Genomic DNA, 25,937 nt, shown 5'->3' on the forward strand with positions numbered 1-25,937 from the left:
GGGCATCACATTAGTGACGTGGATGAACATATATGGATAAGCCCATATTAAGGCATCACGTGACCAGAGCCGTCACTGACTGGGTATACGTAAAGACGCAGGGAGATGCAAGGAAAGGGAGGGAGAGAGACAGGGAGAAGATGTGAAACGGAGGAAGGCACGGATGGAGGGAGTTCTTCCGAGCTTCTGCGGGCCTCTCTCTTTCACTGGTGCATGCCGGGAGCTGGTCCCAACATCCACAAAGTGTGTGTGTATTATTGGTTGTATTTTATGGGGGTAGGAGGGTAGTGTGTATATTGTGTGTGTGGGAGTATTATATTGTGTGTAGAGGTGCAGAGGAGAGTACTAGATTGTGTATCTTGTGTAAGGGTGTTGTGTATATTGTGTTTGGAGCTATAATATTATTGGGGAGATTAGTATTGAGGAGGTATTATAGTGTGTATTGTGGGGAGTATTAGTGTGTGTATTGTTTGTGGGTGACAGATGCTGGGGGTATGCAGCAATCCCTGCACTGAGGTCCGAGGCGGCTCTGCATCGCTCGCACGCACTGTGGATGACCAAGCATGTGCCCATGATAATCATGGCCTTACAGGGATGAGTGTGTCAGAGCCTAGAAGGGGCATATATATGATGGAGGAGGGAGGAGGAGGAGGGAGGAGGAGGAGATGATAGCATTGTAAAAGTTAACAAGATAGTTAGTTTAAGCAGAAAGTGAGGAGAGGTTAGAGATAAGGGTAGATGTCAGAGGAGAGAGTTCAATTAAGCTGAGGTATCGAGTAGGACAGGGGTGAGGGGAATGAGAGGTGGTGGATGATGAGAGCAGAAGAGGTCATGTACAAATAGACCTTGTTAGTCAGAGAGCAGTCATTCCAGAGGGCACGTGAGAAGTGAAGAGTAAAGTGAGACATGGAATGTGGATTACATTAGATGGGTTAATACGCTTAGCAGGGAGGTGGAGAGAGAGAGGCAAGAGGCAGAGAGTGGTGCAGGGGTTGAGGAAGAGATGTTGCATGTACCTTATCAGAACATTAAAAAACATCAATTCACACTGGTGCAGAGTTGATGATGAATCCAGTTCACCTCCAATTCAATTTTAACAGAAATGTTTCATTCTTCATTACTGAAAAAAAAGAAAAGTAAAAAACATTTCATTACTATTTTCAAAATGGATTGAATTCCCCCAACAATGACTATGTGTTACCAATATATCCCTCTCAGTCCCACTGCAGCATATACTGTACCAGTGTGAAAGTAGGAAGGTACACAGTACCGGTAAAACAATACGTGCCGGTACTATGCACCATATGAATTATAAGGGGATGTAAATCTCCCAGTCTCTCTCCATATCCGCAACAGAGCGGGCTCCGGTCAGTGGCATGGATGCCCATATATGGGTATGCTCATATTTGGGCATCCCATGTCACTGACCGGAGCCGGCTCTGAGTATAGGGATATATGCGGAGACGCACAGGTGCAAGGAAATGGGAGGAGGCACGGTGAGAAACAGGGAGAGACCACAGGAAGATAGAGGGCAACAACTTCCACAAGGTACTTGTATGGGTATAATTGTTTGTATTTTGTGCAGAGGGGGTAATTTCAGATAAAATACAATTCTCCACCCTCTACGAAACAATTCCACTTTGTTCAGTAAGCCAGAAAGTCTTGGTCCCATGTGGACTGAATTTAATGCAAATAAGGTCCTTAATACACAAGTAAAGAATAAAGTTACTTATTCTCTACTGTAAGAAGTGCCACATTGCCCACTATTTGGGTCCTGTGCCCAGATTGTGACCATGCATGGCAGAGGTGAGATTCCCCCAACTCCAATTTGCTACACTCTCCAAGAGAGATAATTGTGATCAGAGGTGGAACTAGGGGAGGGTGTGAGCAGGGTCACTGCCCAGGGAGTAACCTGACTGGGGGCACGGAAATCTCATTTAGTGCATACACTACCGACACACTTTATTGAAGTGTGGTCGGTACCGCAAGCCGGGAAATCTCCCGGCTTGCTAGTGGCCGCCCCTCGGCGTGCCGCGCGTCATAGACGCGCGGTCACGCGTCATCGGGAGCGTGCGCCCGCTGCACGCATGTCCAGGGGCTCCCCGAGGGAGCCCTGGTGTCCCGCGATCGCGGGACAGCGGCAGGGGGTTCCGGGGGACCCGGCGGACCCGGCAGCGGTAGGGAGAGCGCCCCGATCGGAGGGCGCTCTTCCGCTGCTTCGGCGTGCGCCCGTCACACTCGGGCGCGCGCCAGGCTACTGCTGCGGCACAGAACGGGCAAATGCTCGAATAAACTGTGCCGCAGCAGTATGTTGCGGCACTGCATTGATTGACCGGTCAATCTGCACTGCTGCCTGTCACAGTGACATCCTGATCGGGCACTGTGATCAGCTATAGCACTGACCCAGGTGAGATAGTTCAGCACTTTACAAGGAGGGAACAGATGTTGTGGGTGACAGATGCTGGAGGTAGGCCAAGACTGTTGGCCAGAGTAACGTGGAGACTTACTGCACTCTGCATGCCCATCCTCTCCCTGACATCAGGGGAAGGAAGTGGCCCTGGGGTGTGTGTAGGTATGCCAGATGTCAGTGTATGCATAAGTAAGTATGCCTGTGTAGTGGGAGGTGTAGGGGCGTTAAGCTGGAGGACTTAAAACAGGCACAAAAGCACATAGATACCTCTGATTATACCGCACCAAATGCTGATAATATCATGCTGTAGCTGCACTTTACAGAAGATGATGCAGATGTCATCATTGGTTGGTGGGTTCATTAAATCAATCCATCATATCATAACCACACTGTGCATATGATGTACTGAATCAGTAACACCAGGAAGACATCTCCATGTTAGGAGTAGAGTTGAAGTTAACAGAATATGTCCAGCACTGTGGTGTGTAGCCCATAAATAATAATTGTGCACATTACCAGAACAACATACTGTCAACTGCAAGATCATTTTGCTGCTTGTAGCGTATGCTCATCCTGTACAGTGTTGTAGTAGATCCGTCTCTTCAGTGTTCACTGCAACAAAAGTAAGACATTGCATTAATATTACAGACGTTTGGGGGCTGAAATCTCACTTCGCTGCGGACAATTTCCCTTTGCATAAGATTCTTGTGATTATGTCAATGATGATCAATAACTGCATCATAACACAGCCGCTCTATACAGAAGATGTACTTGCTCTCATTGGTCATTGAGGTAATACGTCACACAATGTACAGATATAGCAAGGATTATTTCTCCCACTTGTGCATTATGGCATTATGATGGGAAATGTTGTGAGATTCTGCATTATCAGCATCACTGAATCTTTTGGAAATTAAGTGATATTCTATGTTTTAATGCAATATTATGGGTGATCAGCCGGTAAAATAATAATAGCTTGCTGTATCTGTAGCCATGCTCTACCCATGATGTGCTGAACCAATGACTGCAGAGAGATTCAGAGTGCTAAACATGACTGGAACGCATCTCTGAATAATGGGCAGCAAAGCAGTGCAGAATAGGAGGTGAAAGTATTTAAAATGGAAGATCCTTAGCAGCTGTGTGGAGAGTAGACAGTACAGACTGACCAAGTAAATGGTAAAAGGAGTAACTTCAACATTACTTGGCTTTGTTCTCCACATTGAAGCTTTCCTCCTCTTTAAATCACTAATACTGATGCCATGTGTAACCTGTACTGAGAGTTATATAATCTACTGGCCTAGATGAAACCATATGATGCAAACAGGATCCATCCCACTCCAGATTCATAGAATTGAACCACCTCAACCTTTCATAACAATCACATAGAACTGCAGCTGTGCGCTACTGCACATGTTCTTGTTATGAATGGTAGTAGATGTGGTCCTTGGGTCTTTACTTCATACTGTAGCCACCCTCTACTCATGATGTATTGAATCAACGAAAACTTGCATGGTTCAGATCACAGGAAGGGGTAGAGTAGAGATGAAAATATTCAATGTGAAACCCGTAGCAGCCGGATTGTGTGGAGTCAATAAAACGACAAATACTAAATGGTAAATGAGAAATATACACATTGCTTATCTGTCTCTGTGTAGTAATTTTCCTTCTCTTCAACTGTCCTTCAAATGTTCTCTTTTGCAAGAAAAGGAACACGTGGCTTCAATATTCACTTCTGTTCTGCAGTCATCCCTCCTGAAATAAAAGTTAAGCATTGCATTGTTATTATGATAATACATACAATAAACCTTGCTCCAAACCATTTGATGCAAAGCAAATCCACCTCCCACCCACAGCTGTGCTCCTTCTAGAGCATGCATGTCAAACTCCAGTCCTCGAGGGTCCCAAACAGGCCAGGTTTTCAGTAGGGATATCCTGAAAACCTGGCCTGTTTGCGGCCCTCGAGGACTGGAGTTTGACATCCTTGTTCTTGAGCTTCTACCACGCAAGTCATCCATGTGAGTGACACTGTACTGCAGTCCTGGTCTGCACACAATCTACTGAATCAATGACATCACACTGTAAAGGCAATCTACAAGATGTATTAGTTGTCCACACTTCCGAAATGTTACTTTTATGTCCAAATCACTTATTCCCATGACCTGATATTTGTATTTGTTATTTATAGGATTGTCACAAAGAGTTGATGAGGTCACCAAATGATAGTATGTAGAGAGAAAGAGAGATCTCAGAACAGAGCCCTGATGTATACCCACAGACAGATTAATAGAAGACGAAGACATGTTAGCAACAGAGATGGAGAATGTGTGACAGGAAAGTTATGATGAAAACCAGGATAGAACTGTGTTACGGATACCAAGAGAGAGTTTAGAATATGAAGGAGGAGAGTGATTGAGAGCATCAAACGCAGCAGATAGATCAAGTAGGATTAGTAGGGAAAAGTGACCTTGGGAATTTGCTTTAAGCACAGTCTGTAGAACGAGCTGTACGAAAGGCAGGTTGTAAAGGATCCAGGAGGGAATGTGATTTAAGAATGTTGACATTCTAGCAATTAGGAGACAAACAGCAGGAGGGATACAGGGCGGTAGTTAGTAAGGCACATAGGGTGTAGGTTGTTTCTGAGAAAAGGGTGACCACTACAGGCTTAAAGTAAGAGGGTAAAGAGCCAGAGAATAGGGAGGAATTGAAGATGTGGGTGAGAGTGGGGACTAAGAGATGCAGTAAGGTGTGAGGGGATACGATCTAGAGGGCATGTGGTAGAGGGAGAAGAGAAGATGATTTGCTTCCAGCTCTGTAAGAGAAGAAAGAGTCAAATGCAGAAGGAGAATTAGGTAGAAGGAGAGAAGGGGGAAGGGACAGAAGGAATCTCCTTGTGGGTGGCATCCACCTTGCCTCTGAAGTAGTCAAATGCTTGAGGAGAAGTGAAGGAAGGATGGCAAGTGTGAGGAGAAGGTTAGTGGAGGGAGTCAAATACAGGGAAAAAAAGACAGCGTAAATTAAATTTGAGTGTTGATGAATGTGAAAAAAAAGTAGTGTGGTTTGGCCCCAGAGAGCAGCTTTATACAGGACTGGAGACATTTTTACTGTAGAAAAATCAAATATCAATTGTGTGATTTCCTTCATAGGCATTAAGAACAGCGAGTGGAAGTGTGATGAACATGTTTGGGAATTTAGCCAAGGGTGTGGGCTAGAGGGACAAGTGTGTCAGAGCCTAGAGGGGGCATATAGATAGGAGGATAGCATTGTAAGAGTTAATAAGATTGTTAGTTTAAGCGGAAAGAGAGAGAGAGCAGAGAGGTTAGAGTAGATGTCAGAGGAGAGTTTAATTAAGCAGAGGCAAATCAGTGGGACAGGTAAGATGGGGTGAGGGGAATGACTGATTGTGAATGATGAGAGCAGAAGAGGTCATGTACAACTAGAGCCTTGTTAGTCAGAGAACGGACATTCCAGATGGCATAGGAGAAGGGAAGAGAAAAGTAAGGAAAGGAATGTGGATTACATTAGATAGGTTAACACTCTTAGCAGGGAGGCAGAGGCAGGGAGGCCCGATGTGTATATGAGCAGGTTCAAGATTATAAGAGATATCCCACACATCAGCAAACATAGAAGGAGACACAGAGATAGGTGTAGAGAGAGACAGAGACAGCTCTATGTAGAGAGAGAGGGACGTAGAGAGAATGAGACAGATAGGCGCAGAGAGAGGGGGCGCAGAGAGAGGAGGCGCCAAAAGAGGGGGCGCAGAGAGAGGGGGCACAGAGAATAGGATATTAAAGAGTGCTTTTCATTGAGCAGTGCAGAAATAGCTGCAATAGAGGTCTGTACAAATGGTGCAGTGTGTAGACACATGCAAAGGTAGGGGAAGGAAAGAGGAGAACATGTGGATAAAAGCAGGAGTGTGGAAGTTAGAGAAATTAGAAAAGTTTAACAGAGGAGTGAGGAAACAGCCAGCAGAAAGAACAAGAGAGAGGTTACATTGGGATGACGTTCTGTGGTAAAGAGAAAATGCTAGGAGAGAGCTTTCAAATATTAGAGGACATGAATTGAGGGAGCAAATGTATAAATCAAAACCTGAGGGGGAGGTATAGCACGAAAGCTTGCACAGCAGATTATAGTCTTAATGTTGCGTGTACCTGTCAGGGTATTCAAGAAGTTAAATTCTCACAAGTGCAGAGTTCATGATGAAATGCTGAATCTAGTCCCCCTCCAATTTAATTTTAATATAACTTTTCCATTCTTCATTACTGCAAAAAGCAAACAAAACAAAACCACATTGCATTACTATTTTCAAAATGGATTGAATGGCATATTCAACAGTGACTGTGTGATGCCAATATTCCCCACTCACTCGTAGTGAAGCACATATTGTACTAGTGTTGAAAGTAGGCCGGTAGAGTCAGGTACGCAGTACTGATAAAACAATAAGTGCCCGTCGTAAGTACCAGCTCCGCAACAGTGCGGGCATCACATTAGTGACGTGGATGAACATATATGGATAAGCCCATATTAAGGCATCACGTGACCAGAGCCGTCACTGACTGGGTATACGTAAAGACGCAGGGAGATGCAAGGAAAGGGAGGGAGAGAGACAGGGAGAAGATGTGAAACGGAGGAAGGCACGGATGGAGGGAGTTCTTCCGAGCCTCTCTCTTTCACTGGTGCATGCCGGGAGCTGGTCCCAACATCCACAAAGTGTGTGTGTATTATTGGTTGTATTTTATGGGGGTAGGAGGGTAGTGTGTATATTGTGTGTGTGGGAGTATTATATTGTGTGTAGAGGTGCAGAGGAGAGTACTAGATTGTGTATCTTGTGTAAGGGTGTTGTGTATATTGTGTTTGGAGCTATAATATTATTGGGGAGATTAGTATTGAGGAGGTATTATAGTGTGTATTGTGGGGAGTATTAGTGTGTGTATTGTTTGTGGGTGACAGATGCTGGGGGTATGCAGCAATCCCTGCACTGAGGTCCGAGGCGGCTCTGCATCGCTCGCACGCACTGTGGATGACCAAGCATGTGCCCATGATAATCATGGCCTTACAGGGATGAGTGTGTCAGAGCCTAGAAGGGGCATATATATGATGGAGGAGGGAGGAGGAGGAGGGAGGAGGAGGAGATGATAGCATTGTAAAAGTTAACAAGATAGTTAGTTTAAGCAGAAAGTGAGGAGAGGTTAGAGATAAGGGTAGATGTCAGAGGAGAGAGTTCAATTAAGCTGAGGTATCGAGTAGGACAGGGGTGAGGGGAATGAGAGGTGGTGGATGATGAGAGCAGAAGAGGTCATGTACAAATAGACCTTGTTAGTCAGAGAGCAGTCATTCCAGAGGGCACGTGAGAAGTGAAGAGTAAAGTGAGACATGGAATGTGGATTACATTAGATGGGTTAATACGCTTAGCAGGGAGGTGGAGAGAGAGAGGCAAGAGGCAGAGAGTGGTGCAGGGGTTGAGGAAGAGATGTTGCATGTACCTTATCAGAACATTAAAGAACATCAATTCACACTGGTGCAGAGTTGATGATGAATCCAGTTCACCTCCAATTCAATTTTAACAGAAATGTTTCATTCTTCATTACTGAAAAAAAAGAAAAGTAAAAAACATTTCATTACTATTTTCAAAATGGATTGAATTCCCCCAACAATGACTATGTGTTACCAATATATCCCTCTCAGTCCCACTGCAGCATATACTGTACCAGTGTGAAAGTAGGAAGGTACACAGTACCGGTAAAACAATACGTGCCGGTACTATGCACCATATGAATTATAAGGGGATGTAAATCTCCCAGTCTCTCTCCATATCCGCAACAGAGCGGGCTCCGGTCAGTGGCATGGATGCCCATATATGGGTATGCTCATATTTGGGCATCCCATGTCACTGACCGGAGCCGGCTCTGAGTATAGGGATATATGCGGAGACGCACAGGTGCAAGGAAATGGGAGGAGGCACGGTGAGAAACAGGGAGAGACCACAGGAAGATAGAGGGCAACAACTTCCACAAGGTACTTGTATGGGTATAATTGTTTGTATTTTGTGCAGAGGGGGTAATTTCAGATAAAATACAATTCTCCACCCTCTACGAAACAATTCCACTTTGTTCAGTAAGCCAGAAAGTCTTGGTCCCATGTGGACTGAATTTAATGCAAATAAGGTCCTTAATACACAAGTAAAGAATAAAGTTACTTATTCTCTACTGTAAGAAGTGCCACATTGCCCACTATTTGGGTCCTGTGCCCAGATTGTGACCATGCATGGCAGAGGTGAGATTCCCCCAACTCCAATTTGCTACACTCTCCAAGAGAGATAATTGTGATCAGAGGTGGAACTAGGGGAGGGTGTGAGCAGGGTCACTGCCCAGGGAGTAACCTGACTGGGGGCACGGAAATCTCATTTAGTGCATATGTTGCGGCACTGCATTGATTGACCGGTCAATCTGCACTGCTGCCTGTCACAGTGACATCCTGATCGGGCACTGTGATCAGCTATAGCACTGACCCAGGTGAGATAGTTCAGCACTTTACAAGGAGGGAACAGATGTTGTGGGTGACAGATGCTGGAGGTAGGCCAAGACTGTTGGCCAGAGTAACGTGGAGACTTACTGCACTCTGCATGCCCATCCTCTCCCTGACATCAGGGGAAGGAAGTGGCCCTGGGGTGTGTGTAGGTATGCCAGATGTCAGTGTATGCATAAGTAAGTATGCCTGTGTAGTGGGAGGTGTAGGGGCGTTAAGCTGGAGGACTTAAAACAGGCACAAAAGCACATAGATACCTCTGATTATACCGCACCAAATGCTGATAATATCATGCTGTAGCTGCACTTTACAGAAGATGATGCAGATGTCATCATTGGTTGGTGGGTTCATTAAATCAATCCATCATATCATAACCACACTGTGCATATGATGTACTGAATCAGTAACACCAGGAAGACATCTCCATGTTAGGAGTAGAGTTGAAGTTAACAGAATATGTCCAGCACTGTGGTGTGTAGCCCATAAATAATAATTGTGCACATTACCAGAACAACATACTGTCAACTGCAAGATCATTTTGCTGCTTGTAGCGTATGCTCATCCTGTACAGTGTTGTAGTAGATCCGTCTCTTCAGTGTTCACTGCAACAAAAGTAAGACATTGCATTAATATTACAGACGTTTGGGGGCTGAAATCTCACTTCGCTGCGGACAATTTCCCTTTGCATAAGATTCTTGTGATTATGTCAATGATGATCAATAACTGCATCATAACACAGCCGCTCTATACAGAAGATGTACTTGCTCTCATTGGTCATTGAGGTAATACGTCACACAATGTACAGATATAGCAAGGATTATTTCTCCCACTTGTGCATTATGGCATTATGATGGGAAATGTTGTGAGATTCTGCATTATCAGCATCACTGAATCTTTTGGAAATTAAGTGATATTCTATGTTTTAATGCAATATTATGGGTGATCAGCCGGTAAAATAATAATAGCTTGCTGTATCTGTAGCCATGCTCTACCCATGATGTGCTGAACCAATGACTGCAGAGAGATTCAGAGTGCTAAACATGACTGGAACGCATCTCTGAATAATGGGCAGCAAAGCAGTGCAGAATAGGAGGTGAAAGTATTTAAAATGGAAGATCCTTAGCAGCTGTGTGGAGAGTAGACAGTACAGACTGACCAAGTAAATGGTAAAAGGAGTAACTTCAACATTACTTGGCTTTGTTCTCCACATTGAAGCTTTCCTCCTCTTTAAATCACTAATACTGATGCCATGTGTAACCTGTACTGAGAGTTATATAATCTACTGGCCTAGATGAAACCATATGATGCAAACAGGATCCATCCCACTCCAGATTCATAGAATTGAACCACCTCAACCTTTCATAACAATCACATAGAACTGCAGCTGTGCGCTACTGCACATGTTCTTGTTATGAATGGTAGTAGATGTGGTCCTTGGGTCTTTACTTCATACTGTAGCCACCCTCTACTCATGATGTATTGAATCAACGAAAACTTGCATGGTTCAGATCACAGGAAGGGGTAGAGTAGAGATGAAAATATTCAATGTGAAACCCGTAGCAGCCGGATTGTGTGGAGTCAATAAAACGACAAATACTAAATGGTAAATGAGAAATATACACATTGCTTATCTGTCTCTGTGTAGTAATTTTCCTTCTCTTCAACTGTCCTTCAAATGTTCTCTTTTGCAAGAAAAGGAACACGTGGCTTCAATATTCACTTCTGTTCTGCAGTCATCCCTCCTGAAATAAAAGTTAAGCATTGCATTGTTATTATGATAATACATACAATAAACCTTGCTCCAAACCATTTGATGCAAAGCAAATCCACCTCCCACCCACAGCTGTGCTCCTTCTAGAGCATGCATGTCAAACTCCAGTCCTCGAGGGTCCCAAACAGGCCAGGTTTTCAGTAGGGATATCCTGAAAACCTGGCCTGTTTGCGGCCCTCGAGGACTGGAGTTTGACATCCTTGTTCTTGAGCTTCTACCACGCAAGTCATCCATGTGAGTGACACTGTACTGCAGTCCTGGTCTGCACACAATCTACTGAATCAATGACATCACACTGTAAAGGCAATCTACAAGATGTATTAGTTGTCCACACTTCCGAAATGTTACTTTTATGTCCAAATCACTTATTCCCATGACCTGATATTTGTATTTGTTATTTATAGGATTGTCACAAAGAGTTGATGAGGTCACCAAATGATAGTATGTAGAGAGAAAGAGAGATCTCAGAACAGAGCCCTGATGTATACCCACAGACAGATTAATAGAAGACGAAGACATGTTAGCAACAGAGATGGAGAATGTGTGACAGGAAAGTTATGATGAAAACCAGGATAGAACTGTGTTACGGATACCAAGAGAGAGTTTAGAATATGAAGGAGGAGAGTGATTGAGAGCATCAAACGCAGCAGATAGATCAAGTAGGATTAGTAGGGAAAAGTGACCTTGGGAATTTGCTTTAAGCACAGTCTGTAGAACGAGCTGTACGAAAGGCAGGTTGTAAAGGATCCAGGAGGGAATGTGATTTAAGAATGTTGACATTCTAGCAATTAGGAGACAAACAGCAGGAGGGATACAGGGCGGTAGTTAGTAAGGCACATAGGGTGTAGGTTGTTTCTGAGAAAAGGGTGACCACTACAGGCTTAAAGTAAGAGGGTAAAGAGCCAGAGAATAGGGAGGAATTGAAGATGTGGGTGAGAGTGGGGACTAAGAGATGCAGTAAGGTGTGAGGGGATACGATCTAGAGGGCATGTGGTAGAGGGAGAAGAGAAGATGATTTGCTTCCAGCTCTGTAAGAGAAGAAAGAGTCAAATGCAGAAGGAGAATTAGGTAGAAGGAGAGAAGGGGGAAGGGACAGAAGGAATCTCCTTGTGGGTGGCATCCACCTTGCCTCTGAAGTAGTCAAATGCTTGAGGAGAAGTGAAGGAAGGATGGCAAGTGTGAGGAGAAGGTTAGTGGAGGGAGTCAAATACAGGGAAAAAAAGACAGCGTAAATTAAATTTGAGTGTTGATGAATGTGAAAAAAAAGTAGTGTGGTTTGGCCCCAGAGAGCAGCTTTATACAGGACTGGAGACATTTTTACTGTAGAAAAATCAAATATCAATTGTGTGATTTCCTTCATAGGCATTAAGAACAGCGAGTGGAAGTGTGATGAACATGTTTGGGAATTTAGCCAAGGGTGTGGGCTAGAGGGACAAGTGTGTCAGAGCCTAGAGGGGGCATATAGATAGGAGGATAGCATTGTAAGAGTTAATAAGATTGTTAGTTTAAGCGGAAAGAGAGAGAGAGCAGAGAGGTTAGAGTAGATGTCAGAGGAGAGTTTAATTAAGCAGAGGCAAATCAGTGGGACAGGTAAGATGGGGTGAGGGGAATGACTGATTGTGAATGATGAGAGCAGAAGAGGTCATGTACAACTAGAGCCTTGTTAGTCAGAGAACGGACATTCCAGATGGCATAGGAGAAGGGAAGAGAAAAGTAAGGAAAGGAATGTGGATTACATTAGATAGGTTAACACTCTTAGCAGGGAGGCAGAGGCAGGGAGGCCCGATGTGTATATGAGCAGGTTCAAGATTATAAGAGATATCCCACACATCAGCAAACATAGAAGGAGACACAGAGATAGGTGTAGAGAGAGACAGAGACAGCTCTATGTAGAGAGAGAGGGACGTAGAGAGAATGAGACAGATAGGCGCAGAGAGAGGGGGCGCAGAGAGAGGAGGCGCCAAAAGAGGGGGCGCAGAGAGAGGGGGCACAGAGAATAGGATATTAAAGAGTGCTTTTCATTGAGCAGTGCAGAAATAGCTGCAATAGAGGTCTGTACAAATGGTGCAGTGTGTAGACACATGCAAAGGTAGGGGAAGGAAAGAGGAGAACATGTGGATAAAAGCAGGAGTGTGGAAGTTAGAGAAATTAGAAAAGTTTAACAGAGGAGTGAGGAAACAGCCAGCAGAAAGAACAAGAGAGAGGTTACATTGGGATGACGTTCTGTGGTAAAGAGAAAATGCTAGGAGAGAGCTTTCAAATATTAGAGGACATGAATTGAGGGAGCAAATGTATAAATCAAAACCTGAGGGGGAGGTATAGCACGAAAGCTTGCACAGCAGATTATAGTCTTAATGTTGCGTGTACCTGTCAGGGTATTCAAGAAGTTAAATTCTCACAAGTGCAGAGTTCATGATGAAATGCTGAATCTAGTCCCCCTCCAATTTAATTTTAATATAACTTTTCCATTCTTCATTACTGCAAAAAGCAAACAAAACAAAACCACATTGCATTACTATTTTCAAAATGGATTGAATGGCATATTCAACAGTGACTGTGTGATGCCAATATTCCCCACTCACTCGTAGTGAAGCACATATTGTACTAGTGTTGAAAGTAGGCCGGTAGAGTCAGGTACGCAGTACTGATAAAACAATAAGTGCCCGTCGTAAGTACCAGCTCCGCAACAGTGCGGGCATCACATTAGTGACGTGGATGAACATATATGGATAAGCCCATATTAAGGCATCACGTGACCAGAGCCGTCACTGACTGGGTATACGTAAAGACGCAGGGAGATGCAAGGAAAGGGAGGGAGAGAGACAGGGAGAAGATGTGAAACGGAGGAAGGCACGGATGGAGGGAGTTCTTCCGAGCCTCTCTCTTTCACTGGTGCATGCCGGGAGCTGGTCCCAACATCCACAAAGTGTGTGTGTATTATTGGTTGTATTTTATGGGGGTAGGAGGGTAGTGTGTATATTGTGTGTGTGGGAGTATTATATTGTGTGTAGAGGTGCAGAGGAGAGTACTAGATTGTGTATCTTGTGTAAGGGTGTTGTGTATATTGTGTTTGGAGCTATAATATTATTGGGGAGATTAGTATTGAGGAGGTATTATAGTGTGTATTGTGGGGAGTATTAGTGTGTGTATTGTTTGTGGGTGACAGATGCTGGGGGTATGCAGCAATCCCTGCACTGAGGTCCGAGGCGGCTCTGCATCGCTCGCACGCACTGTGGATGACCAAGCATGTGCCCATGATAATCATGGCCTTACAGGGATGAGTGTGTCAGAGCCTAGAAGGGGCATATATATGATGGAGGAGGGAGGAGGAGGAGGGAGGAGGAGGAGATGATAGCATTGTAAAAGTTAACAAGATAGTTAGTTTAAGCAGAAAGTGAGGAGAGGTTAGAGATAAGGGTAGATGTCAGAGGAGAGAGTTCAATTAAGCTGAGGTATCGAGTAGGACAGGGGTGAGGGGAATGAGAGGTGGTGGATGATGAGAGCAGAAGAGGTCATGTACAAATAGACCTTGTTAGTCAGAGAGCAGTCATTCCAGAGGGCACGTGAGAAGTGAAGAGTAAAGTGAGACATGGAATGTGGATTACATTAGATGGGTTAATACGCTTAGCAGGGAGGTGGAGAGAGAGAGGCAAGAGGCAGAGAGTGGTGCAGGGGTTGAGGAAGAGATGTTGCATGTACCTTATCAGAACATTAAAGAACATCAATTCACACTGGTGCAGAGTTGATGATGAATCCAGTTCACCTCCAATTCAATTTTAACAGAAATGTTTCATTCTTCATTACTGAAAAAAAAGAAAAGTAAAAAACATTTCATTACTATTTTCAAAATGGATTGAATTCCCCCAACAATGACTATGTGTTACCAATATATCCCTCTCAGTCCCACTGCAGCATATACTGTACCAGTGTGAAAGTAGGAAGGTACACAGTACCGGTAAAACAATACGTGCCGGTACTATGCACCATATGAATTATAAGGGGATGTAAATCTCCCAGTCTCTCTCCATATCCGCAACAGAGCGGGCTCCGGTCAGTGGCATGGATGCCCATATATGGGTATGCTCATATTTGGGCATCCCATGTCACTGACCGGAGCCGGCTCTGAGTATAGGGATATATGCGGAGACGCACAGGTGCAAGGAAATGGGAGGAGGCACGGTGAGAAACAGGGAGAGACCACAGGAAGATAGAGGGCAACAACTTCCACAAGGTACTTGTATGGGTATAATTGTTTGTATTTTGTGCAGAGGGGGTAATTTCAGATAAAATACAATTCTCCACCCTCTACGAAACAATTCCACTTTGTTCAGTAAGCCAGAAAGTCTTGGTCCCATGTGGACTGAATTTAATGCAAATAAGGTCCTTAATACACAAGTAAAGAATAAAGTTACTTATTCTCTACTGTAAGAAGTGCCACATTGCCCACTATTTGGGTCCTGTGCCCAGATTGTGACCATGCATGGCAGAGGTGAGATTCCCCCAACTCCAATTTGCTACACTCTCCAAGAGAGATAATTGTGATCAGAGGTGGAACTAGGGGAGGGTGTGAGCAGGGTCACTGCCCAGGGAGTAACCTGACTGGGGGCACGGAAATCTCATTTAGTGCATATGTTGCGGCACTGCATTGATTGACCGGTCAATCTGCACTGCTGCCTGTCACAGTGACATCCTGATCGGGCACTGTGATCAGCTATAGCACTGACCCAGGTGAGATAGTTCAGCACTTTACAAGGAGGGAACAGATGTTGTGGGTGACAGATGCTGGAGGTAGGCCAAGACTGTTGGCCAGAGTAACGTGGAGACTTACTGCACTCTGCATGCCCATCCTCTCCCTGACATCAGGGGAAGGAAGTGGCCCTGGGGTGTGTGTAGGTATGCCAGATGTCAGTGTATGCATAAGTAAGTATGCCTGTGTAGTGGGAGGTGTAGGGGCGTTAAGCTGGAGGACTTAAAACAGGCACAAAAGCACATAGATACCTCTGATTATACCGCACCAAATGCTGATAATATCATGCTGTAGCTGCACTTTACAGAAGATGATGCAGATGTCATCATTGGTTGGTGGGTTCATTAAATCAATCCATCATATCATAACCACACTGTGCATATGATGTACTGAATCAGTAACACCAGGAAGACATCTCCATGTTAGGAGTAGAGTTGAAGTTAACAGAATATGTCCAGCACTGTGGTGTGTAGCCCATAAATAATAATTGTGCACATTACCAGAACAACATACTGTCAACTGCAAGATCATTTTGCTGCTTGTAGCGTATGCTCATCCTGTACAGTGTTGTAGTAGATCCGTCTCTTCAGTGTTCACTGCAACAAAAGTAAGACATTGCATTAATATTACAGACGTTTGGGGGCTGAAATCTCACTTCGCTGCGGACAATTTCCCTTTGCATAAGATTCTTGTGATTATGTCAATGATGATCAATAACTGCATCATAACACAGCCGCTCTATACAGAAGATGTACTTGCTCTCATTGGTCATTGAGGTAATACGTCACACAATGTACAGATATAGCAAGGATTATTTCTCCCACTTGTGCATTATGGCATTATGATGGGAAATGTTGTGAGATTCTGCATTATCAGCATCACTGAATCTTTTGGAAATTAAGTGATATTCTATGTTTTAATGCAATATTATGGGTGATCAGCCGGTAAAATAATAATAGCTTGCTGTATCTGTAGCCATGCTCTACCCATGATGTGCTGAACCAATGACTGCAGAGAGATTCAGAGTGCTAAACATGACTGGAACGCATCTCTGAATAATGGACAGCAAAGCAGTGCAGAATAGGAGGTGAAAGTATTTAAAATGGAAGATCCTTAGCAGCTGTGTGGAGAGTAGACAGTACAGACTGACCAAGTAAATGGTAAAAGGAGTAACTTCAACATTACTTGGCTTTGTTCTCCACATTGAAGCTTTCCTCCTCTTTAAATCACTAATACTGATGCCATGTGTAACCTGTACTGAGAGTTATATAATCTACTGGCCTAGATGAAACCATATGATGCAAACAGGATCCATCCCACTCCAGATTCATAGAATTGAACCACCTCAACCTTTCATAACAATCACATAGAACTGCAGCTGTGCGCTACTGCACATGTTCTTGTTATGAATGGTAGTAGATGTGGTCCTTGGGTCTTTACTTCATACTGTAGCCACACTCTACTCATGATGTATTGAATCAACGAAAACTTGCATGGTTCAGATCACAGGAAGGGGTAGAGTAGAGATGAAAATATTCAATGTGAAACCCGTAGCAGCCGGATTGTGTGGAGTCAATAAAACGACAAATACTAAATGGTAAATGAGAAATATACACATTGCTTATCTGTCTCTGTGTAGTAATTTTCCTTCTCTTCAACTGTCCTTCAAATTTTCTCTTTTGCAAGAAAAGGAACACATGGCTTCAATATTCACTTCTGTTCTGCAGTCATCCCTCCTGAAATAAAAGTTAAGCATTGCATTGTTATTATGATAATACATACAATAAACCTTGCTCCAAACCATTTGATGCAAAGCAAATCCACCTCCCACCCACAGCTGTGCTCCTTCTAGAGCATGCATGTCAAACTCCAGTCCTCGAGGGTCCCAAACAGGCCAGGTTTTCAGTAGGGATATCCTGAAAACCTGGCCTGTTTGCTGCCCTCGAGGACTGGAGTTTGACATCCTTGTTCTTGAGCTTCTACCACGCAAGTCATCCATGTGAGTGACACTGTACTGCAGTCCTGGTCTGCACACAATCTACTGAATCAATGACATCACACTGTAAAGGCAATCTACAAGATGTATTAGTTGTCCACACTTCCGAAATGTTACTTTTATGTCCAAATCACTTATTCCCATGACCTGATATTTGTATTTGTTATTTATAGGATTGTCACAAAGAGTTGATGAGGTCACCAAATGATAGTATGTAGAGAGAAAGAGAGATCTCAGAACAGAGCCCTGATGTATACCCACAGACAGATCAATAGAAGACGAAGACATGTTAGCAACAGAGATGGAGAATGTGTGACAGGAAAGTTATGATGAAAACCAGGATAGAACTGTGTTACGGATACCAAGAGAGAGTTTAGAATATGAAGGAGGAGAGTGATTGAGAGCATCAAACGCAGCAGATAGATCAAGTAGGATTAGTAGGGAAAAGTGACCTTGGGAATTTGCTTTAAGCACAGTCTGTAGAACGAGCTGTACGAAAGGCAGGTTGTAAAGGATCCAGGAGGGAATGTGATTTAAGAATGTTGACATTCTAGCAATTAGGAGACAAACAGCAGGAGGGATACAGGGCGGTAGTTAGTAAGGCACATAGGGTGTAGGTTGTTTCTGAGAAAAGGGTGACCACTACAGGCTTAAAGTAAGAGGGTAAAGAGCCAGAGAATAGGGAGGAATTGAAGATGTGGGTGAGAGTGGGGACTAAGAGATGCAGTAAGGTGTGAGGGGATACGATCTAGAGGGCATGTGGTAGAGGGAGAAGAGAAGATGATTAGCTTCCAGCTCTGTAAGAGAAGAAAAGGAGTCAAATGCAGAAGGAGAATTAGGTAGAAGGAGAGAAGGGGGAAGGGACAGAAGGAATCTCCTTGTGGGTGGCATCCACCTTGCCTCTGAAGTAGTCAAATGCTTGAGGAGAAGTGAAGGAAGGATGGCAAGTGTGAGGAGAAGGTTAGTGGAGGGAGTCAAATACAGGGAAAAAAAGACAGCGTAAATTAAATTTGAGTGTTGATGAATGTGAAAAAAAAGTAGTGTGGTTTGGCCCCAGAGAGCAGCTTTATACAGGACTGGAGACATTTTTACTGTAGAAAAATCAAATATCAATTGTGTGATTTCCTTCATAGGCATTAAGAACAGCGAGTGGAAGTGTGATGAACATGTTTGGGAATTTAGCCAAGGGTGTGGGCTAGAGGGACAAGTGTGTCAGAGCCTAGAGGGGGCATATAGATAGGAGGATAGCATTGTAAGAGTTAATAAGATTGTTAGTTTAAGCGGAAAGAGAGAGAGAGCAGAGAGGTTAGAGTAGATGTCAGAGGAGAGTTTAATTAAGCAGAGGCAAATCAGTGGGACAGGTAAGATGGGGTGAGGGGAATGACTGATTGTGAATGATGAGAGCAGAAGAGGTCATGTACAACTAGAGCCTTGTTAGTCAGAGAACGGACATTCCAGATGGCATAGGAGAAGGGAAGAGAAAAGTAAGGAAAGGAATGTGGATTACATTAGATAGGTTAACACTCTTAGCAGGGAGGCCCGATGTGTATATGAGCAGGTTCAAGATTATAAGAGATATCCCACACATCAGCAAACATAGAAGGAGACACAGAGATAGGTGTAGAGAGAGACAGAGATAGCTCTATGTAGAGAGAGAGGGACGTAGAGAGAATGAGACAGATAGGCGCAGAGAGAGGGGGCGCAGAGAGAGGAGGCGCCAAAAGAGGGGGCGCAGAGAGAGGGGGCCCAGAGAATAGGATATTAAAGAGTGCTTTTCATTGAGCAGTGCAGAAATAGCTGCAATAGAGGTCTGTACAAATGGTGCAGTGTGTAGACACATGCAAAGGTAGGGGAAGGAAAGAGGAGAACATGTGGATAAAAGCAGGAGTGTGGAAGTTAGAGAAATTAGAAAAGTTTAACAGAGGAGTGAGGAAACAGCAAGCAGAAAGAACAAGAGAGAGGTTACATTGGGATGACGTTCTGTGGTAAAGAGAAAATGCTAGGAGAGAGCTTTCAAATATTAGAGGACATGAATTGAGGGAGCAAATGTATAAATCAAAACCTGAGGGGGAGGTATAGCACGAAAGCTTGCACAGCAGATTATAGTCTTAATGTTGCGTGTACCTGTCAGGGTATTCAAGAAGTTAAATTCTCACAAGTGCAGAGTTCATGATGAAATGCTGAATCTAGTCCCCCTCCAATTTAATTTTAATATAACTTTTCCATTCTTCATTACTGCAAAAAGCAAACAAAACAAAACCACATTGCATTACTATTTTCAAAATGGATTGAATGGCATATTCAACAGTGACTGTGTGATGCCAATATTCCCCACTCACTCGTAGTGAAGCACATATTGTACTAGTGTTGAAAGTAGGCCGGTAGAGTCAGGTACGCAGTACTGATAAAACAATAAGTGCCCGTCGTAAGTACCAGCTCCGCAACAGTGCGGGCATCACATTAGTGACGTGGATGAACATATATGGATAAGCCCATATTAAGGCATCACGTGACCAGAGCCGTCACTGACTGGGTATACGTAAAGACGCAGGGAGATGCAAGGAAAGGGAGGGAGAGAGACAGGGAGAAGATGTGAAACGGAGGAAGGCACGGATGGAGGGAGTTCTTCCGAGCTTCTGCGGGCCTCTCTCTTTCACTGGTGCATGCCGGGAGCTGGTCCCAACATCCACAAAGTGTGTGTGTATTATTGGTTGTATTTTATGGGGGTAGGAGGGTAGTGTGTATATTGTGTGTGTGGGAGTATTATATTGTGTGTAGAGGTGCAGAGGAGAGTACTAGATTGTGTATCTTGTGTAAGGGTGTTGTGTATATTGTGTTTGGAGCTATAATATTATTGGGGAGATTAGTATTGAGGAGGTATTATAGTGTGTATTGTGGGGAGTATTAGTGTGTGTATTGTTTGTGGGTGACAGATGCTGGGGGTATGCAGCAATCCCTGCACTGAGGTCCGAGGCGGCTCTGCATCGCTCGCACACACTGTGGATGACCAAGCATGTGCCCATGATAATCATGGCCTTAGAGGGATGAGTGTGTCAGAGCCTAGAAGGGGCATATATATGATGGAGGAGGGAGGAGGAGGAGGGAGGAGGAGGAGATGATAGCATTGTAAAAGTTAACAAGATAGTTAGTTTAAGCAGAAAGTGAGGAGAGGTTAGAGATAAGGGTAGATGTCAGAGGAGAGAGTTCAATTAAGCTGAGGTATCGAGTAGGACAGGGGTGAGGGGAATGAGAGGTGGTGGATGATGAGAGCAGAAGAGGTCATGTACAAATAGACCTTGTTAGTCAGAGAGCAGTCATTCCAGAGGGCACGTGAGAAGTGAAGAGTAAAGTGAGACATGGAATGTGGATTACATTAGATGGGTTAATACGCTTAGCAGGGAGGTGGAGAGAGAGAGGCAAGAGGCAGAGAGTGGTGCAGGGGTTGAGGAAGAGATGTTGCATGTACCTTATCAGAACATTAAAGAACATCAATTCACACTGGTGCAGAGTTGATGATGAATCCAGTTCACCTCCAATTCAATTTTAACAGAAATGTTTCATTCTTCATTACTGAAAAAAAAGAAAAGTAAAAAACATTTCATTACTATTTTCAAAATGGATTGAATTCCCCCAACAATGACTATGTGTTACCAATATATCCCTCTCAGTCCCACTGCAGCATATACTGTACCAGTGTGAAAGTAGGAAGGTACACAGTACCGGTAAAACAATACGTGCCGGTACTATGCACCATATGAATTATAAGGGGATGTAAATCTCCCAGTCTCTCTCCATATCCGCAACAGAGCGGGCTCCGGTCAGTGGCATGGATGCCCATATATGGGTATGCTCATATTTGGGCATCCCATGTCACTGACCGGAGCCGGCTCTGAGTATAGGGATATATGCGGAGACGCAGAGGTGCAAGGAAATGGGAGGAGGCACGGTGAGAAACAGGGAGAGACCACAGGAAGATAGAGGGCAACAACTTCCACAAGGTACTTGTATGGGTATAATTGTTTGTATTTTGTGCAGAGGGGGTAATTTCAGATAAAATACAATTCTCCACCCTCTACGAAACAATTCCACTTTGTTCAGTAAGCCAGAAAGTCTTGGTCCCATGTGGACTGAATTTAATGCAAATAAGGTCCTTAATACACAAGTAAAGAATAAAGTTACTTATTCTCTACTGTAAGAAGTGCCACATTGCCCACTATTTGGGTCCTGTGCCCAGATTGTGACCATGCATGGCAGAGGTGAGATTCCCCCAACTCCAATTTGCTACACTCTCCAAGAGAGATAATTGTGATCAGAGGTGGAACTAGGGGAGGGTGTGAGCAGGGTCACTGCCCAGGGAGTAACCTGACTGGGGGCACGGAAATCTCATTTAGTGCATATGTTGCGGCACTGCATTGATTGACCGGTCAATCTGCACTGCTGCCTGTCACAGTGACATCCTGATCGGGCACTGTGATCAGCTATAGCACTGACCCAGGTGAGATAGTTCAGCACTTTACAAGGAGGGAACAGATGTTGTGGGTGACAGATGCTGGAGGTAGGCCAAGACTGTTGGCCAGAGTAACGTGGAGACTTACTGCACTCTGCATGCCCATCCTCTCCCTGACATCAGGGGAAGGAAGTGGCCCTGGGGTGTGTGTAGGTATGCCAGATGTCAGTGTATGCATAAGTAAGTATGCCTGTGTAGTGGGAGGTGTAGGGGCGTTAAGCTGGAGGACTTAAAACAGGCACAAAAGCACATAGATACCTCTGATTATACCGCACCAAATGCTGATAATATCATGCTGTAGCTGCACTTTACAGAAGATGATGCAGATGTCATCATTGGTTGGTGGGTTCATTAAATCAATCCATCATATCATAACCACACTGTGCATATGATGTACTGAATCAGTAACACCAGGAAGACATCTCCATGTTAGGAGTAGAGTTGAAGTTAACAGAATATGTCCAGCACTGTGGTGTGTAGCCCATAAATAATAATTGTGCACATTACCAGAACAACATACTGTCAACTGCAAGATCATTTTGCTGCTTGTAGCGTATGCTCATCCTGTACAGTGTTGTAGTAGATCCGTCTCTTCAGTGTTCACTGCAACAAAAGTAAGACATTGCATTAATATTACAGACGTTTGGGGGCTGAAATCTCACTTCGCTGCGGACAATTTCCCTTTGCATAAGATTCTTGTGATTATGTCAATGATGATCAATAACTGCATCATAACACAGCCGCTCTATACAGAAGATGTACTTGCTCTCATTGGTCATTGAGGTAATACGTCACACAATGTACAGATATAGCAAGGATTATTTCTCCCACTTGTGCATTATGGCATTATGATGGGAAATGTTGTGAGATTCTGCATTATCAGCATCACTGAATCTTTTGGAAATTAAGTGATATTCTATGTTTTAATGCAATATTATGGGTGATCAGCCGGTAAAATAATAATAGCTTGCTGTATCTGTAGCCATGCTCTACCCATGATGTGCTGAACCAATGACTGCAGAGAGATTCAGAGTGCTAAACATGACTGGAACGCATCTCTGAATAATGGACAGCAAAGCAGTGCAGAATAGGAGGTGAAAGTATTTAAAATGGAAGATCCTTAGCAGCTGTGTGGAGAGTAGACAGTACAGACTGACCAAGTAAATGGTAAAAGGAGTAACTTCAACATTACTTGGCTTTGTTCTCCACATTGAAGCTTTCCTCCTCTTTAAATCACTAATACTGATGCCATGTGTAACCTGTACTGAGAGTTATATAATCTACTGGCCTAGATGAAACCATATGATGCAAACAGGATCCATCCCACTCCAGATTCATAGAATTGAACCACCTCAACCTTTCATAACAATCACATAGAACTGCAGCTGTGCGCTACTGCACATGTTCTTGTTATGAATGGTAGTAGATGTGGTCCTTGGGTCTTTACTTCATACTGTAGCCACACTCTACTCATGATGTATTGAATCAACGAAAACTTGCATGGTTCAGATCACAGGAAGGGGTAGAGTAGAGATGAAAATATTCAATGTGAAACCCGTAGCAGCCGGATTGTGTGGAGTCAATAAAACGACAAATACTAAATGGTAAATGAGAAATATACACATTGCTTATCTGTCTCTGTGTAGTAATTTTCCTTCTCTTCAACTGTCCTTCAAATTTTCTCTTTTGCAAGAAAAGGAACACATGGCTTCAATATTCACTTCTGTTCTGCAGTCATCCCTCCTGAAATAAAAGTTAAGCATTGCATTGTTATTATGATAATACATACAATAAACCTTGCTCCAAACCATTTGATGCAAAGCAAATCCACCTCCCACCCACAGCTGTGCTCCTTCTAGAGCATGCATGTCAAACTCCAGTCCTCGAGGGTCCCAAACAGGCCAGGTTTTCAGTAGGGATATCCTGAAAACCTGGCCTGTTTGCTGCCCTCGAGGACTGGAGTTTGACATCCTTGTTCTTGAGCTTCTACCACGCAAGTCATCCATGTGAGTGACACTGTACTGCAGTCCTGGTCTGCACACAATCTACTGAATCAATGACATCACACTGTAAAGGCAATCTACAAGATGTATTAGTTGTCCACACTTCCGAAATGTTACTTTTATGTCCAAATCACTTATTCCCATGACCTGATATTTGTATTTGTTATTTATAGGATTGTCACAAAGAGTTGATGAGGTCACCAAATGATAGTATGTAGAGAGAAAGAGAGATCTCAGAACAGAGCCCTGATGTATACCCACAGACAGATCAATAGAAGACGAAGACATGTTAGCAACAGAGATGGAGAATGTGTGACAGGAAAGTTATGATGAAAACCAGGATAGAACTGTGTTACGGATACCAAGAGAGAGTTTAGAATATGAAGGAGGAGAGTGATTGAGAGCATCAAACGCAGCAGATAGATCAAGTAGGATTAGTAGGGAAAAGTGACCTTGGGAATTTGCTTTAAGCACAGTCTGTAGAACGAGCTGTACGAAAGGCAGGTTGTAAAGGATCCAGGAGGGAATGTGATTTAAGAATGTTGACATTCTAGCAATTAGGAGACAAACAGCAGGAGGGATACAGGGCGGTAGTTAGTAAGGCACATAGGGTGTAGGTTGTTTCTGAGAAAAGGGTGACCACTACAGGCTTAAAGTAAGAGGGTAAAGAGCCAGAGAATAGGGAGGAATTGAAGATGTGGGTGAGAGTGGGGACTAAGAGATGCAGTAAGGTGTGAGGGGATACGATCTAGAGGGCATGTGGTAGAGGGAGAAGAGAAGATGATTAGCTTCCAGCTCTGTAAGAGAAGAAAAGGAGTCAAATGCAGAAGGAGAATTAGGTAGAAGGAGAGAAGGGGGAAGGGACAGAAGGAATCTCCTTGTGGGTGGCATCCACCTTGCCTCTGAAGTAGTCAAATGCTTGAGGAGAAGTGAAGGAAGGATGGCAAGTGTGAGGAGAAGGTTAGTGGAGGGAGTCAAATACAGGGAAAAAAAGACAGCGTAAATTAAATTTGAGTGTTGATGAATGTGAAAAAAAAGTAGTGTGGTTTGGCCCCAGAGAGCAGCTTTATACAGGACTGGAGACATTTTTACTGTAGAAAAATCAAATATCAATTGTGTGATTTCCTTCATAGGCATTAAGAACAGCGAGTGGAAGTGTGATGAACATGTTTGGGAATTTAGCCAAGGGTGTGGGCTAGAGGGACAAGTGTGTCAGAGCCTAGAGGGGGCATATAGATAGGAGGATAGCATTGTAAGAGTTAATAAGATTGTTAGTTTAAGCGGAAAGAGAGAGAGAGCAGAGAGGTTAGAGTAGATGTCAGAGGAGAGTTTAATTAAGCAGAGGCAAATCAGTGGGACAGGTAAGATGGGGTGAGGGGAATGACTGATTGTGAATGATGAGAGCAGAAGAGGTCATGTACAACTAGAGCCTTGTTAGTCAGAGAACGGACATTCCAGATGGCATAGGAGAAGGGAAGAGAAAAGTAAGGAAAGGAATGTGGATTACATTAGATAGGTTAACACTCTTAGCAGGGAGGCCCGATGTGTATATGAGCAGGTTCAAGATTATAAGAGATATCCCACACATCAGCAAACATAGAAGGAGACACAGAGATAGGTGTAGAGAGAGACAGAGATAGCTCTATGTAGAGAGAGAGGGACGTAGAGAGAATGAGACAGATAGGCGCAGAGAGAGGGGGCGCAGAGAGAGGAGGCGCCAAAAGAGGGGGCGCAGAGAGAGGGGGCCCAGAGAATAGGATATTAAAGAGTGCTTTTCATTGAGCAGTGCAGAAATAGCTGCAATAGAGGTCTGTACAAATGGTGCAGTGTGTAGACACATGCAAAGGTAGGGGAAGGAAAGAGGAGAACATGTGGATAAAAGCAGGAGTGTGGAAGTTAGAGAAATTAGAAAAGTTTAACAGAGGAGTGAGGAAACAGCAAGCAGAAAGAACAAGAGAGAGGTTACATTGGGATGACGTTC

The 25,937-nt window shown here is 43.8% G+C and overlaps 1 long non-coding RNA gene across 3 annotated transcripts in view; it reads right to left on the reverse strand.

The window, feature by feature from the left end:
* Window positions 1-25,937, reverse strand: part of LOC142475366 (uncharacterized) — a 65,097-nt gene that overhangs the window by 15,767 nt on the left and 23,393 nt on the right. For 2 of the 3 annotated variants that reach the window (XR_012790900.1, XR_012790899.1), the window contains 15 exons: window positions 23,577-23,696; window positions 22,461-22,556; window positions 20,913-21,016; window positions 19,571-19,681; window positions 17,065-17,186; window positions 15,951-16,046; window positions 14,403-14,506; window positions 13,071-13,181; window positions 10,555-10,674; window positions 9,439-9,534; window positions 7,891-7,994; window positions 6,559-6,669; window positions 4,043-4,162; window positions 2,927-3,022; window positions 1,017-1,120 (listed from right to left, as the gene is read on the reverse strand). This is a non-coding gene — a long non-coding RNA (uncharacterized LOC142475366). The remainder of the gene's footprint in view (window positions 1-1,016; window positions 1,121-2,926; window positions 3,023-4,042; window positions 4,163-6,558; window positions 6,670-7,890; window positions 7,995-9,438; window positions 9,535-10,554; window positions 10,675-13,070; window positions 13,182-14,402; window positions 14,507-15,950; window positions 16,047-17,064; window positions 17,187-19,570; window positions 19,682-20,912; window positions 21,017-22,460; window positions 22,557-23,576; window positions 23,697-25,937) is intronic. The other variant, XR_012790901.1, reaches the window with a different exon arrangement.

Source organism: Ascaphus truei, unplaced genomic scaffold (assembly GCF_040206685.1).
Source record: "Ascaphus truei isolate aAscTru1 unplaced genomic scaffold, aAscTru1.hap1 HAP1_SCAFFOLD_1192, whole genome shotgun sequence".
NCBI lineage: Eukaryota > Metazoa > Chordata > Amphibia > Anura > Ascaphidae > Ascaphus > Ascaphus truei.